Raw genomic sequence first — 17,139 nt, 5'->3', positions numbered from 1 at the left:
GCAAACCCAGGGAACACAAATCAATAGTTAGAGTTACAACATGCAGAAATTTTTGGAGCCTTCTCCAAATAGCCTGGTGCTGTGTCATGCAGAAACTATAAGCAAATTCCTTCAAAAATGATTTATGCTGCTGAAGAGGAGCAGAAGCGCTTCACTTTCCTTATATGTTAACCTTCATGGAATATATCTTTGCTACATGCAATAACCAATTAATTTATACAACACATTAGTCAAGTATGAGAAACATCCATTTTGGGGGGACCACTGTAGAGAAATCAGCACAGCAAGAATTTACTTTTCTAAAATCTGTAAAAGCGAGAGAGATCCAAAACGATTCTTGAAACTCTTTACCTGATGTTTCTAGCATTTTTTTTTTGCCTCTACACATATCTCAGACTACAGTAAGGTTTAGCTCTCCAGTAGTCTGAAATGGGAACTGCTTTATACTGCCTTGCAACGCTGCATTCAGTGGCACTTGACACTCACTTTCCACCATTAGGCCTCATTTTTAAAAGTATGAAGGCAAGCGTGAAAACATTAACGTTAATTAAGGTGCATTTTAGGGGGATGATGGAGAAGGAATTGTAAAAGTAGAAATCCCGTCTGCATTACTGGAGACGACTGACAGGGGAGTGGAAAATGATTAAAAGAGCTAAGCGGACAACGGGAGTCAAGTCAGTTGAAAGAGGTCAAATTCGTAACAAAGCCTGATGGAAAAATGAGTAATGTCTTCCACTGAGAGGCAGGGAGTAAGATTCAGTTATTGGCCAGACTGGCTGTCTGCTTCCAGGACGCAGGTAAGGCAGCTCTCCAGGCCGTTCCTCCCCGGGAAAGGAACCGCAGCAGAGCGCGTCCCGCGGAGGGGTCGGCAGGGCTGTGCCCTCCCCAGGCGGCCCAGCTCCGGCAGCCCGCCACTGGCTCCCGAGAAAGGACCAGAGCCGATCTGCTCACCTTGCTCCCTGCAAACTTCCCCTCTGGCAGTTAGGGGGAGGATGATGTCCAAGCTGCCCCCGACAAGCCAAGGGGAACCGGCAGCTGTTGCTCCTGGAGCGCGGCGCTCGGTGGCCCGTGCTCTGCGTGGCCGACAGTCTGCGTGGCAGCCTCCGTGGTCCAGCTGGCAGTCTGGCAAAACCAATTACCTTTGCTGAGCTATTTTTCTCTGCTAGCCTGTGACCCAGGAAAGATTAAAGGTTGCAGCAGAAGCCAAGAGGTGATTTTACTACAAACGAATTGCCCAGAAAGGTGGATTTCTTCACAGCTATTATAATAGTCGGCCACTGTGACACAGCAGTCTGCCTAAGGGATCTGCTTATACCAAAGATGTCTTTCAATTACTATACATGTGCTAGTAAAAAAGGAAACAAAATGAAAAACGAAATCAAAACCAAAGGCAATTAATATTTTACAGCAATAAATGTCTCATTTTCAGAATGCAATTTTGTGCATCATCTGAAAAGGAGACTGAAAATCCTTTGACATTTCATTTTTTTTTCTCTTCTCAAAAAAGTCTTTCATTATTAATAGGTCTTATTAAACCAACAGTAGCAAGTGGACACTTTCACTCTGTAAAAAACAGACAGGTAGAAACTGACCTTTATACTCTTTGAAAAACAGTCATTTATTCATATTATCTGAATATTATTGTTTTGCTGATAACAAGAAGGAGGACTCATTCTGCATTTCTTCTGTATTCTAAACTCCTGGTGACTTTAACAATGAAAGTTATCATCAAAGGTTCTTCATGGGGAAATGGGAATTGGCAGAAAATGCAGGACAGGCCCCAAGTAGCTATACATCATGAATGTACGCTGTGAACTATCACAACTGTGCTTTCTTGCTGAAAATAGCTTTTACATGAAATAGCTATTCAGAAAAATAACTAGCATATGGTTCACTGCCTTCATTTGAATGTGACAGGTAAAATGCCTCAGTGTGTATTAACCTAATTTAAAATAGTGTTGCAGAAGGAGTAATAAGCGCTAGGTTTTTTAACCTAAAGTTCATTTTGATTACACTCCAAATATTATTCCTAACGCTCTGTGCTGTCTGAAATTTGCTTTGGTGCTGAACTGTTAGATGGTGTTGAATATGTTTTATTTTAAATGCATATAGGAAGAGGGGAGTAAAGAGGTTACCTGTCTCCAGAGCAAAATATCCCGCACACCTCCCGGGCACTGTTGTACCCCCAGCTCACTGGTCGGTGGCCTGGTTGGCTGTTTGTCATATGGAGCCACTATTAAACTAAAGGTTAAAGTGTGGTAAGATATAGCTTAAAATGGGTACAAAGATGCCTTGTAGATCCAGCCAGAGAAGAGCTGTAGGAAGATGAGGCAGCAGCACTCTGCAGTACCCAATGCTTAGAGAAAACAGAAACGTCTACTCCAAAAAATATTGACAGAAGTTGTACCTTTTCAGTTAGCTTTGACAATGACCTTTATTCTTCAACTAATTAAATCAACTTAGTTCTGGAGATTAATAATTAGTCATAGTTTCTTTTCTCCTTTTTATGTGATACTTTTTAATTAGAGTCCCTAGTGGCATTTCAGGAATTTGTGGACAAGTATTGCCTTGGTGGCTAACATTTACGTTACTTAGATCATTCTTGCTCTAGGAAGCATTTGTTATTTTTTATTACAATGTACAACAACAAAATAAATCACCATTAAACGGTTCTGCAAGCAATCTTCAGATCGTTTTGACTCAACTTCTACATTTTAAATAGATCACTTAAGTACGGTCATAAACCATGGGACTGTCACGTGATGTCTTTGACATACATGCATTTACTGAGTCCTGCTTTCCCCCTTTAAGCCTATTACACTTTCACTGCATACCACACCTTCATACCTTCATAATCCAGTATCCTATCATATAGGCATAATAATTTTGAAGGAGAATCATTTCAGTTAATCCCAGCCCAACCTTTCTCAAGAATCCGTCCCTTCCAGGAACAGTTGTAAATCAAACCTTTTAATTCATTTTTGCTATTTATTTTTTAATGTCCTACTACTTTTAAGGAGAGTAAGGAAACACATTAAAATATGGAGCATCAAAAAAAGCTTCTTCTATTTATTGATTAAATTAAAACACCATCTTCAATCATGACATCAAGAAATGCTTTTTTTTGAAATTAATTTCAACTCTCACTTTAGTTTAACAACGTAGCCTGTAATGTGTTGCTTTACATAGAGGACAAGAAATAAGTTATCACCAAGCTACTCAGAGGTTGTTCGCACCCACCTCTTGTTTGCAATTGACTAACATGGCATTTCTGAGAATCGCAGGATGACAGCTGTAGTGACTGAAGAAAAATGTCTAAGCTTTCAATTCTAATTTAAAATAGCACTTTCAAAGATACTTTCTATCTTCTATCCTTCTGTTGAATGACAAACACCTGATTGGTGTCAAACATATAAAGAACTGACAGACATTAAACGGAATATAGTTATTGAGCATTTAGTGTCAGCTGATCTTCCACAAAACAAGCTAAAGCAGCTGATTGCTAGCTGAAACTATGATCACATACTAGCATTTTGGGGGGTAGGAGAAATTTGCAACCAAAATAAAACATTATCTGCAGAAATAGATAGCTTCTTAGAAAATCCCAACATCTATTGCAAGAACATAATCATAGTACTACAGAAAGTAAATACGCAGTACATTTGCATTCTTCATTACTTATAGAATATGCCCCCCTTAATTTGTTAAAAATATCACGTTACATGATTCATTTCATGTACCTGATGGACATTCACACGTTTAAACATATGGTAATTCAAGGAATATTAATGAATTCCCCAAAGCATACCAGCCAGGAACTCCTGTTAATTGTCACAAAATTACTATACATACAAATTACTTGGGTTGCTCTCTGTTGTCATCATAAAGCAATGTTTCAGAAATGGGAAGTTTATTAATTGGAAAAAAAATGTGTGAGGAGTTATACACATATAGAGCTATAGGAAAAATCAGAGTGCAATTCAGGTCTTTATAGAAGAACGTGAAGTTCAGGCACTATAGACATCTAATTTTTTATTTACTTTGAGGTCTTATACAGTTATCTGTGGCTTAACTTCTGTACAAGCTTAGTATAATTATTTTCAAAGAGCTTTCCTCCCTACTATTATATTTAGGCAGACAGATATGGGTGAAAATTTCAGAAGAGGCGAGTTCTCACATAGATGTTCTCCATTAGGAACTGCCCACTATTGAGGTTTTTTTGGAACGCAGCTTAAAGAGTTTGGTACTTCTGTCTGCTTTTAAGTGCCTATAGTCTCATCTTGAAAAGTGCTAACTACTTAGGATGACTAGAGGTTAAATTTATATTAAAGGAATACATTTGGGATAGGAAACTAAGAAATTTGAAATTAATTCCTTTAATTTCCTCCTTTTTTTTCTTCTGCTATTTTCGCAAGGTTTGAGAATGAAAACCATGATTTAAATATAAAGTATTTATCAAATATTAAAACAGATATTAAATAAGATAATCAGAAAACATTAAATATGGTGAAACTACCATATTCTGTCAATACACATTCCTACCAACTCCATGAATTCCTGAGTTTTAGTTCTGTGAAAAGCTTGCATTTTCAGTTTCTCTCCATAACTGCTAAAGGAAAATAAACAAAACCTCAGTTGTAACTTACCAACTTACTCTTCCTTTCTCCTTTTCAAAATGAGCCAGAAAGACTTATAGCAAAAATCCTCTATATAATTTTTTTTAGGAACTAAGCTTTCAACTCAGGACATATTTTGCAAGACCACCACAACTGCAAAGAGAGCAATAGGAAATATGAATGATACTATTTATCTTTTAAAATATCCACGTAGAGACAACATGGGAGTTTTTTCTATTCATGTTTAGAATTAGACTCTCTTAACCATTCTCAAATGCATTCCACAGCAGAAGCAATGCTCTAATTTATGAATTCAATTATAATAGGATTAAAGTAATAAAACTACTATTAAGTTCATTTTTTTCTCAGAAATGTGCAACTGTGTAGTACAGCAGTAATACATTGTGAATCACTTGGTGTTAAACAACGCTTCTTACTGCCTGCAGGGTAAGACTACTCTTTATTGAAATAAGAATGAGGGAGATTATTCAAAAAACACATCTATAAAAAGTGTTTTCTCAGTGTGAAGTAGTTTAATGCACTTTCCAGGCAGCTTCCTGGCCATCTGAGCCTGCTGCACTCCATGCCAAACCACCAAAACCTGGATAAATTAAGTACCAGGGCATGCTTTAGACCTGCCTGGATTCACCTCACTGAGGATACATACAACTTTGAAGTTCTAAAAACCATCAAAAGAGAAAAAGATTTTCTGCTGAGGGTAAATAGCATGCGAAGAACCACCAGTGCTTAAACCGCATTTTCAAATGAAGGCGTCTAAACTAAGTATCTAGGAATTTGAATTGAGATGGCCTGATTTGCAGAAAAGTTTCTTCTGAAATCTGCCACAATTCTCATAGGTTAACACTTCTAAAAACAAGAGCATCTTTATTTATACTCCCGCGTTGCCAACTATAGTCTCCTTTGTTTGAAAGCAGTTGTCCAAATGTTCACTTATCATCCAATACAGTAAATTAGACTAACTATAATTCTCTGGGAAAATAGCAACAACAGAAAATCCTAAATAGTTTAAATTTTTTGGTGTTGTTCTTCTCCCCCCTGCCAAGTTCCTTCTGGTTTTTGTCTGCGTGGCTACATATACTTGTGCACAGGTACATATACAGACATTTAGTAGAAGAGCAAAAATGAACAAGAGCTACAGCTTGCTTGCCCTGAGCCAGTGAAGTCTGCTGTAATTGTCCTTCAATCTTATCTACGCTTAAAAGACTGCTAACATCATCAGGTCCTTAATAAACCCTGCTGTGATTCCTTCTTTGCAGTTCCTTAGGTGTTTTAACTCTCTTAATAAATTACCCATGATAGTTCTAAGTCCTCCTTAAGCACTGCATTCAAAATGTGCTTCCGTTGCAATGTCTCTGGGTCTGTCTGTGACCTATGTATATAGCACACACAAAATCTCCACTTGCCTTTGCATGTTGTTGCATGCAAATGTTAGGTCGTTTGCCACCTCAACTCTGGAGAACAGTTGGGGACCCACTCTGTCCTGCTCTCGATTCATGTAAGCATTGCATTGAATCTCCTCTCTCTCTCTCTCTCTCCCATCAGATGTCCCTGATTAGGATGCCATGCAGAGTGAAGAAAAGGTGAGCTGCCATAAATATTGACCTGCTGCTGCTTGTTCCTTCGCAGCAGCGGAGAACTAGAAGCGATATTGCTGCTCACCGAGTCACCAGCCTTCTCTCTGGCTGCTTCTGAAGCAGTACAAATAGAAACAGTCCTTGAACTGTAAAGCCTTTGGGCAGAAAACTCTCTTATTTTTAAAATAATAATGAATAGAATGGATGTGACTACTGTCTCTGGTTATGCAAACAATAGAAAATTGCACAATTTAGTAAAATTCATAAAACCAAGAATTTGTTATCAAGGTTTTTACTTAATTATGACTTTTCAGATGCTTCTATTCAAGCATTTGTCCATGAGATGTGTGTTTAACCTGGCACAGATAAAAGAGATCTGAATAAAAGCTTTTAATAACACTATTTTCAGCAATTTCACCTCCATTTGGAAAAAAGCTACAAGCACAAATTCATGGTAATACAGGGTACACAGTGAAGCAACCATTTACTGGTATTACTTTGAAGTTCTCTACTTTTATCAAAACAGTCTATACTTTCATGTTGATGGCTATATTCGGAATGTGCTATCTTATGCACAGTATTCTGCAGAGAGAATAAAGTGATGGACACATATAAACTCTGTTATATAGTATAACATCTGTATATAGTATAATGCATTAGACTGGTTATCTGAGAAAAGCAAGTAGAAAAGTTACAGTTTTCTGATATACCTGAGGATCAGGGGCTGAATCCAATCCCAAAATAATTAATGTGAGTTAATTGAATGGGCTTTATTTAGTGACTTCACTAATGAGGTTGAAAAATTGCCCAGAGGGAGGAAGAACTGAAAACAAATTTTTTTTTCAGCAATGTAAATCATATCACTTATTATTGAAATGTAACAAAGAAACATTTATTTGCAGTGCATCATTATTGAAATATAACAAGGAAGAGTCTAACTGCAATGTTAAACTAGAAAAAATTTCCTTTGAGTTATTATTTATTTCACAAGTGTAAATGAAAATGGATTATATTTCTTATGTTTGGGAAAACAGAATCCTGTAGAAAATCTCCACGCTTTAATAACAAGATAGCATCTTGTGCTGAAATTAGAAGTGTATTCATATTACAAATATGTTGTATTAAAGACTATTCATGTGAATAAGAGGTTGAGAAATAAGACCTGTATTTTGAAATATTTCAAAGGAAATACAAATCAGCAAAGAATTTTTTTTTTTAATTTGCAGTCTATGCATTACTGTAAATCCATCTACTTGTACTTAGTACACCACAAATTGAAATCTAAAACTATTTTCCATATATATTTCATTGTGTATGTGTGTATATATATTCTATGTGGTATATGTCTCAAAGGAGTGTATGCCTCTATACATACATACATGACTTCGAATACACTACATTGCTCATAATAAACAAGGAAGAAACAGCAAGGTTTGTCTTAAAAAGACTAGGTAATATGAAGCGTTTCTAACTGAAGAAAGTATATAGGAGTACAGCAAAATAGACTTGCTATGCTACAGTAAAAATCTTACTGTAATTCATTTTACAACAGCTTTTTACTGGAATCTGAGACAAGACTAGCTGCTTTCTCAACCAGAAAGTTTGTACTATTCGTAGTAAAATATAAAGTCTTAGGTATTGACTGATGCCAACACATTTCTGGTTGGATTCAGAGCACCTTTTTTGTTTAAAAAGTCTCAACAGGTTGAAGCTATCTATAACTCTATTGCTCACCATGATCAAGTTTTAAACTTGGGCTCCTAGTTTTGACAGTGAGATTAAGAGAGATCTGTCGATGTGTGTCTCGCAATACTCAAATGGCCTCACTACTCTAGCAGCTGATGCAACTTCTAATCTACTTACTCCCACAACAGCCAGTGAGTTAACTAGTACAATTTTCACTGTTTTCTAGATTTCCTAAGGTCACAAAGTAAAGGAATCATAATCAGGGTTCCTGAATGCCAACCCAGCTTTCCTAATATTTAACTGTGATTCTTTTATTTATGTAATTGTAGTTGCTGATAATTGGTACCCATCTGACATTGACAGAGAAATAATGAAGCACCTTATAAACAACTCAAACTACAGAAGAAATACAGGGAGAGGCTGAATGCAGGTTAGCCGATAGTCTAAAGATAATAATCACACATATTTTTGTAAAAAATAACTAACACTGTATATTTCATATAAACAATACCACTGCCCTACTGCTTGTTGAAGGTGGTATCTTTCACCAGAAGTGGTATTTCACAGTAAGCGGAACACTCTTCCGTTGCCATCTCAGAGGGAGAAATTCAGATTATTGCTTCATAAGTATAACTTTGCAGGACAAATGCTGACCCACCCAGTTTGCCTTAGCTCAAATTTCATGATGATGTGTAGAATCTAGAACTCCATCTTTTATTGAGAAACAAAGGAATCTAAACAATTTACAGTGCAAGAAGGATATAGATCAAACTGCTAGTACGCAAGTTAAACATTATGGCTGCATTTTTCAGATATAGGTAGGCTGAAACCAGTCCATCTGTTACTGTGGGTATCTGGAGAATCACAACTCAGTAAGGTGTTCCACCTTCCCCATTAGATTACAGGGAAATATGATACTCTTTTTTTGAGCGTGTAATGCTACATTTACTCTCCTTATGCAGAAGTACATGCTCGAATATAACATGATTAACACAACATATAAAAATCTAATTCACTGAAACTCCTAAGCCTATTTACTTTTCTAATTATGCTATTTTATTTTAAAAAATTTTTGAGGACCTCCTGACCTTGCTACTTATTCATTTGGTGATGGATCACTAAGCAAACTAGACTCCTTTTTCCCCATGCTACTCAACCATCTCTCCCTCTAGTTCCTCTAATTTCACTTTCCCACTCCAAACCCAGCAGTTTTATCAGCAAGGAACAAACCACCTTTGGGACTATCATGAAACAGTCACTGAACCGTTGCACTTCATCTTGGTTTGACTCATTCAGTGAACTTTGATCAATATCCCTCCTTCTAACTTTCAAAAGGCCTGTTGTCTGAACAATTATTTGATTTATATGACCTAACTCATTCTTTCTTAAGTGATTGGTGGAAGGCTGAAAATGGACCCGAACTATGGACAGATATCTATCAGAAATATTCAAGGTCTGTTTATCTATGTACATATCCAAAAATGAGGTAAAATGCACATATGGAATCCATCCATCTACTTACAAGCAAATATAAAATAAACTGCACAATAGCCTGCCATTTTAATATGGAAATACAGACTATTCAGCAGTAACATATTTTACAGACAAATAATGAATTGATCAGTAATGACAACTTTTTTTTTCTTAAACATTAAAACTGACCTACTTGCACCTATGTCAGGCCTTCCATTATACAATTGTCCCCTTGGGATACCATAACCATTAAAAGTTACTTTGTTTCAAAATTCGGTACACAAATTCTTAATTTTAGATTATTTCTCTCTCAAACAAATGCACACACATGCACTCAATCAACTGTTAGGCTTCTTCTAAAAGTTCATGGACTACAGACTTTGGAAGGGTGTGCTACATTTCTGTAAATGGAACAGTCCATTTTGTGTTTCTTCATACTGCTATAGTAACACGAAGCAGTTATACAGCATTAAGTGTCCAAATGAGACTGCAAAACTAGCTTTATGGCTGCTTTTGCAATTTTTCCCAAAGGTAATTACATTAGAATTTTTATTAGGAGTTAAAATGCATACTAGACAATGAAATTATAGCATAATGTCTTTAAATTATGTTATTATTTTCACATTACATGGAACAGATTCAACTGCTTTGTAAGTCTTGATGCTCCATATAGGTCTGCATGTAATAAGATACATAAATCCCTACAAAATTCACTGTATATCTCCCATGTCTCATTAATATCAAAGGTCAAAGAATTCTGCTCAAAAACTGTGTCAACCATGGAACAAATAATTTAAGAAGCCAAGAGACCAAAGGTGACTATGTTATTTCTACATCAGTGCACTATTATGGATGGGTTTATTCCATCATTATGCATATTTAATCTTGTTCTATAATGTCACTTAGGCAATGATTATTTATGTCTTTTCAAATATCATATTCTAACAGTAAAGCCTTCCAGATTATCAGCCGTAGAGTACATTAACGATTAGGCAATGCTTTTCTCTCCTCACCTATACTCAGCTGACCAAGTGCAGTTATTTTTCAGAAGCACACTTTGTCATACCAAATCTCTGTCATCTTAGAATGAATTATTTTATGTGGAACTACATTTTAAAAACAGCCTGAGCCTGAAGCAGTGGCAGAGTGCAGAAAGAAAATGCCTAAGCAGGATATTCTGTAGGAAGCTCCCGGTATCCATGTCCTGGGATGCACACTGGTTAGATGCAGGCTTTGCTACAGGTATCAAATATATGTTACCTACCTTTATTTTGGGTGGTTGTCTCCATATGCTGCGAGAAAATACCTCCCTCCCTTTCCAAAGATATGTAATTTTGGCCAGCAATGGCTGTTATGATTGAGTACTGACTGTTCTCTGTGTGATTTTTCCTTTACCTTCTGATCCCCTTTGTTGATAAAGAATCCATTCATTTTAGTATTCCATAACAGTCAGATGGAGTGTTGGTCACGGTTCATACACATAGTACTTCCTGATAAAATCTAGTACTCTGTTTTTCTTCTCTGAGTGCTAATTCAAATATATTTTACTCTGTTTGCTTTCCAAATGTGTTTGTACTCAACACGGGTATTTATAATGTACCTGAATAATGAAAATAAAATGATCCTGAGAAAGGGCCATCTGATCCAGTATGGAGGCAAAAGTGGTAAAAACCTAGATATCTTCAGATGAATGATCTGCTTAAGATGAATACTCAGCATGTCTTTAAATTTCAAATGATGCTCAAAAGTAACTATATCTTTGCAAAGATGAATAGAAGGAGAAGCTACCCTACCTGCTTGCAAATAGCCAATCCTTCAGGCTAAAATGACTATCACTAAGAACGTTTTCTTGGGGAAAAAAAAAAAAAAAATAAAAAAAAAAATCAAGACTAGGAAGACAAAAGTCCAAGTGGAATATCCAATGACTAAAGGGAAGGGTTCTCGCAGAGGAATGTGGCCAAAAGGAACCCTCCTCAAGTTAGGATGCAAATATACAGTGTGATCCTGAGCCAGAGAGTAAAGTTTTAGTACAGTGGGTGAGTGCATACTAAAAGGAAGTGTTTTATCTAAGCAGTCCAGAAAATTCATGCCTGATCCTTCTGTGAACTCTCAGGTGAAAAGACAGCACATAAGTTGTCCTTACAGAAGTTGTCCTGTTTCTGTCAGTATTTTCAAATCTCTTAAATATTTCTCTCTCCACACAGCCAGGATTAAACTTTGAATTCACACTGGTATGGATCTAAAATTACCTATTCCTCAGTTCAGATGTTCTGGATGTTAAAAAACATCTGGAGAAGACCATGGGAAGTAGTTGATGAAAAGGTCTCAATAAATCAATAAGACCTTTCTTGAAAATTTTAAGTAAATTGTCCCATTTAATTCATAGTTTGGTAAAAGCAAGTCTTTAGGCTGATGCAGGATTTCCCTGATTTTGACATGAAAGAATGATTTTTACTCTTCTTTATCGAGCACAGTACTTTACACTTGTATGTCATTTGTGCATCTTATCATTAGGTCCAGGTAGGAAAGCCACTAAAGTAAAAAAGCAAACCAAACCAAAATCTTCAGTTTCAATAAAATTGTGTTAAGATTACAGTCTTCTTACATAAGAAAGTTAGTCAAGATGGTGCTTCCCAAACAAAATCATGCTCCCAAGCCTGAAAGAGCCTAGTTTTTGAGGGAAGGTGAAGAGTAAATAGAACATCTTCAACAACCCTGAGCTAGATGTAACAGACGGTTACAAGTTTCAGCCTGTCTTGCACCCAACATAAGCATACAGAAAGATAAATGTCCAAGACAACAAATGCTTATAAATGAGCATATTGAAATTCACACCTCAATTTTTACATCAATCTGAGATTGGATTTAAAGCAGCAACTTGATGCAGTTTCGCATTTGGTCTGAAGTAACTGCTCACTGTTGTGTAATCTATAGATGCTTCTATAGGCCGACTTCCCTACAGTGACCTTGAGTCCAGAATGTCTGTGAAGATTTACAAAGAGAATTGGGGCAACACCCAAAGAAAAATGGCAATTCACCTCTGAGGGGAAGAAATATGCTTCTGAAAAGATAATGTTTGAACCTTTACACCTTTCATCCAGCCACATCCAGCAAATACACAGTCTATGTGCACAGCCGCTAATATATTTGATGCTGAAGGAATCATCGGTTGTCATTTCTGGTGTGAAAGATTCACTGATGATCACAGGAAGCCTAACACTACTATGTACCTTGATGCCATGAATTGGCACTGGGATATAGCATCCATGAACTGAATTTTTTGAGGCAGGTGATACTGGCTTACTTGGAAGAAAGTACTGCCCTTGATCCTACAAGTGTCTCCAGAAAAGAAAAAAAGACAAGTAGAAAGTGGACATTTCACCATGTGAAAACTGAACAGCTTACTGATAGCAGATCCTAATCAGGTACTGTAAGCAGCTGCCAAGAAGAGGCAAGGGGACATGTACTGCTGTGTGGTATATTCCTTATCTTTCTGTTTATTGTGGAGTTATGCTACATTGCATCCCATTTGGCTGAGAGAGGCGATACAGGAGAGGGAGCACTACAGGAGAGTCTGCTGGAAGCTGGACTTGTAGCACAGCCACCAGTGCATGGGTAGGACATCCAAATTCAGGTAATTCTCATCAGCCGCAGGTAGACAAGGAGAAAACTCCCTTGCTTTTGGGGGTTCTTTTTCTCAGAAAAGTATGAAACAATAGAGAATTTGTCAGCATTTGTCTTTCCTCATACCATTCATTTTCTAAGGGGAAGACTCATACTGCACACTTGAGGCAGTATTTTAAACCTTGCTGGTTTTGCTAAGCCGTAAGGGTAACTAACAACATGTTAACACATATGGCTGCAGACCTACCTAACCTTATCCTCTCTGAGCTTTTAAGTATCCGAGCTACAAAAAAAAGTCCACATTTTAGCATGTTAGTGTGACAGAACAAATCAACTCAAATGCACTACCATGACTTCTGGACTGGAGGTGGCTTCTGGCCATCCAAATTAGTTTAGAAAGAAAAAAAAAAAAAAAAAAAAAAAAAAGGTCTTTGTGTACCTGCACAGAGCAAATACATCCTGAGACAGAAAACTACCTCTATGTAAAGAAAATACCCCCCTTCCTCAATTTCAAAATTCTAGCTTGTCATGGTTTAACCCCAGCCAGCAACTAAGCACCACGCAGCCGCTCACTCACTCCCGCCCACCCAGTGGGATGGGGGAGAAAATCGGGAAAAAGAAGCAAAACCCATGGGTTGAGATAAGAATGGTTTAATAGAACAGAAAAATAAGAAACTAATAATGATAATGATGACACTAATAAAATGACAACAGCAATAATGAAAGGATTGGAATGTACAAATGATGCGCAGGGCAATTGCTCACCACCCGCTGATCGACACCCAGCCAGTCCCTGAGCAGCGATTCCCCCCCCCACACACACACACTTCCCAGTTCCTATCCTAGATGTGACGTCCCATGGTATGGAATACCCCGTTGGCCAGTTTGGGTCAGGTGCCCTGGCTGTGTCCCCTCCCAGCTTCTTGTGCCCCTCCAGCTTTCTCGCTGGCTGGGCATGAGCAGCTGAAAAATCCTTGACTTTAGTCTAAACACTACTGAGCAACAACTGAAAACATCAGCATTATCAATATTCTTCTCATACTGAACTCAAAACATAGCACTGTACCAGCTACTAGGAAGACAGCTAACTCTATCCCAGCTGAAACCAGGATGTAGCTAAAGCAACGAATTACTCTATTTACTCTCAAGTCTGACTTTACAGCTAAATATGTTTATTGATAACTGTAAGTGAACTGCTCTTTGCTTTGCATCACAGTAAGAGAAACTAAGGATCAAATATTCCTACAATAGCCTTGATGGCCTATAGAGTTGAAAGACATGGAGGGACCAGTGGGTCCTACTAGCCAAAAGATTTTGAGTTTGTGGGACATGCACATATCAGACATGAAATTTACATCTGAATAAGCATTTGAAAGATAATAGCAAGTTCTAGAAACTATCAGAAATTAGTGGAAGGAAAAGGGGAGGACTAGGAGGGTCTAGAATAGGTTGCAACACTGGTTGATTATATTCACAAACAAAAGAAAAACACTTCTGTACGAGATGCTATACTTCAAAACATAATCAACGCATGATGAAGGAAGAGGCACGAAGTTTGTCCTTTTAAAGACTTTGGTTTATGCAAGTCCCCCGATGTTTACAAAATTGCTTACACATATTTACATACTGTCTCCATATAGCTACCACTTGACAGATGTTCTGGAGACATAAATGCAAAGCGTATCTTTAATTTCCCCAGTCTCTCCCCTCCAAGTTTCTGGTGGATGAATTCCCTCTAAGCCTGGTGTTGCTACTTTGCTGCTCTGATCCTTTGCTTCAGTTCTGATCACCCTCCTGTCCTCCCCTTCCAGCTGAGTAACAAAAGAAAAGCTTTGGAGAGAAGCTGCCCAGCAGCAAAAGTTTCAGGCAAGGAAGCTGGAGGGAAGATATTGATCAGCTTCAAACCACTTTAAAAGTAATGGAAGAGAGGGAAAGGAGACTTTCATTCTCTTCTAGTAAAAGTGGTATTGATTCAATTCTGTCCCTATAACTGAAATAGCTCGCTGGCTCCAGTGGAGCCAGCTTTCTCCTTATTCTGGTCCCTCTTTCCTGCTTATTGAAAAATGGAGGATGGATGAAGTAGAAGAACATAGCCCCTAGTCTGGGACACAGGATCAAATCACGTTGTCTGTCCTGCCAAATGTTGAACACAGTAATAAAACTGAGCAGATTGCATGGATTCTCCTACTTTCCCATGGAGGAGTGAGGGCAAGTCAAGCTCTTCTTCACCCCAACTCCTTTGCTATGTAAAGTAAAGGAGGGGGGTTGTCCATCATAGCACAGTGACTCATCTTTTTGCTTGTTCAGCTGAAAGTCTATTTTTGCACTGCGCATGCCGAAAGAGCTGTACTGGGCAGAACACGTCCAGTAGATATGTTAAAGAAGAAATTTTTCTGTGAGGGTACTGTTGTTTTATCTTTGTTCTTTTTAAAAATAATACTGAAAGTGCCTGGAATACAAGATATAGAGTATTTTATAGCTCATTATAAATAACTATAAAAATAAACAATAAACAAGCCGTTGCATTTTCACAGTACAAACAGATTAACCAGTAGTGAAGCTGAAGCTACCTCTACACTTCTCTGGAAAGAGAGGAAAAGCGAACTGGGAGGATGGAAACACTCCAGTTACTCAGTCCATGATGCTTTTGTGGATCACTTTAATTCTGCTCCCCCATTATCTGCTGCTGACTCTTGGTTTGGGCTTAGACAAGTCACTCTGCTGACAGAAACTGCCATAGCGCATTGCCACAACCTCACTAAAATCAGTGGAGTTGTAACAAGTTTGCAACTGAGGATTTGTCATTTAGCTGTCTTCTCTGTCCTGTAATGGCAAACATCGGGACAAGCATGCTGCCTTATCTTTCAGTGATATTTCCAAAATAATAAGTCAATATATTGGGGATATTGAGACAAGCATGTTACGGCATCAGAAAGCCTAATTATGGGAACGGATTTGTTTCAGCATATGGCTCATGCCCTGCCTCCATGGGGTAGATGGGGAGGGTTGATTACTCATTTTGGTTTCAGGATCAACACTGGCCATTCAAATATGGTCCTCCTTGTACAACAACAGAAAACCTGTCCTTGCATTCAGTAGGAGAACAAAACCCCATTAGTTCTGAATACCCTATAAAATATTCCTTAATCTTCTGGGGCAGAATTCTTGTTTAATAGTAATGGCAGTACCCAAACATGGAAGAGTTAAATAGCACAAATCAGCCTTAGGGGAACTGGAAATCCCCCAAGTCGCTGGAGGTATTCACACTGCGGATGTTATAAACATAGCCACTATATTTTATAATGTTTAATCTTCTTACATTTAGAGATCAGTTTTATGTTGCTAGGTACTTTTGAGTGAATTATTACATTATCATGTGAGGAAATGCCATGGCACTAACAGGTGCATTGAAACAAAATGTTACACTTCAACTGAAATATCGTCTTGAACTTATTATTTATATTAAAATCAGTATAATTTCTACCAGGGGGATTTTTTTTTAAGAGGTGATTTAATATAGTTGAAATTATATGAAACATTTTCGCACAGATGTAATGGCAGTATCATACTGTGAGAAATCAAGAAAGGGATGTAACTGTACCTTTGTTAAAACACCAATACTGCATTTAAATCTTTTTTTCTATCTGTTACCATGTGTTATAAAGTTGAAACTAACACATACCTATCTAGTAAGAGAATTTTTTAGATGTTAAAAATGCTACACCTCCAGAGCATAAAAAAAAACAAAAAGTGAGCACTGTTATGAAAGAAAAATTACTCATTCGGTTAGAATTCAAAAAGTAATTTTACAATTCCATAACCAATGCATTATATAGTAACACGGCACATATTATACATTCTCACCACATACGGTTTTAAGGATGATGTATTTCGATAGTTCAGTAACTATAGAAGTGCTGTGTTAAAGATTTCACATTTTATCAGCTGAACAATTTTATGAGGTTATGATGTGAATCTGCCTCCATCAAAGATTCTATTCCATGACGAGAAGTTAATGTTTCAGAAAACTGGAGTGCTCTCCTTGGCTGTGTGATTCTGACTGAAAGCAGTTAGAGAGCAAAAAGGATTGGTTTGGGCTCACATGTACAAACATACTGACAAAAGCAGTATTTTTTGAGCAAGGG

General features: G+C 37.5%; 1 protein-coding gene across 10 annotated transcripts in view; it reads right to left on the bottom strand.

The window, feature by feature from the left end:
- KCNIP4 (potassium voltage-gated channel interacting protein 4) overlaps positions 1–17,139 on the bottom strand; it is a 460,551-nt gene that overhangs the window by 99,507 nt on the left and 343,905 nt on the right. The window lies entirely within an intron of this gene.

The sequence above is a fragment of the Accipiter gentilis genome, chromosome 3, assembly GCF_929443795.1.
Source record: "Accipiter gentilis chromosome 3, bAccGen1.1, whole genome shotgun sequence".
NCBI classification, from domain to species: domain Eukaryota; kingdom Metazoa; phylum Chordata; class Aves; order Accipitriformes; family Accipitridae; genus Astur; species Astur gentilis.
The sequence above is the reverse complement of the archived record's forward strand: the minus strand, read 5'-3'. Positions and strand labels throughout refer to the sequence as shown.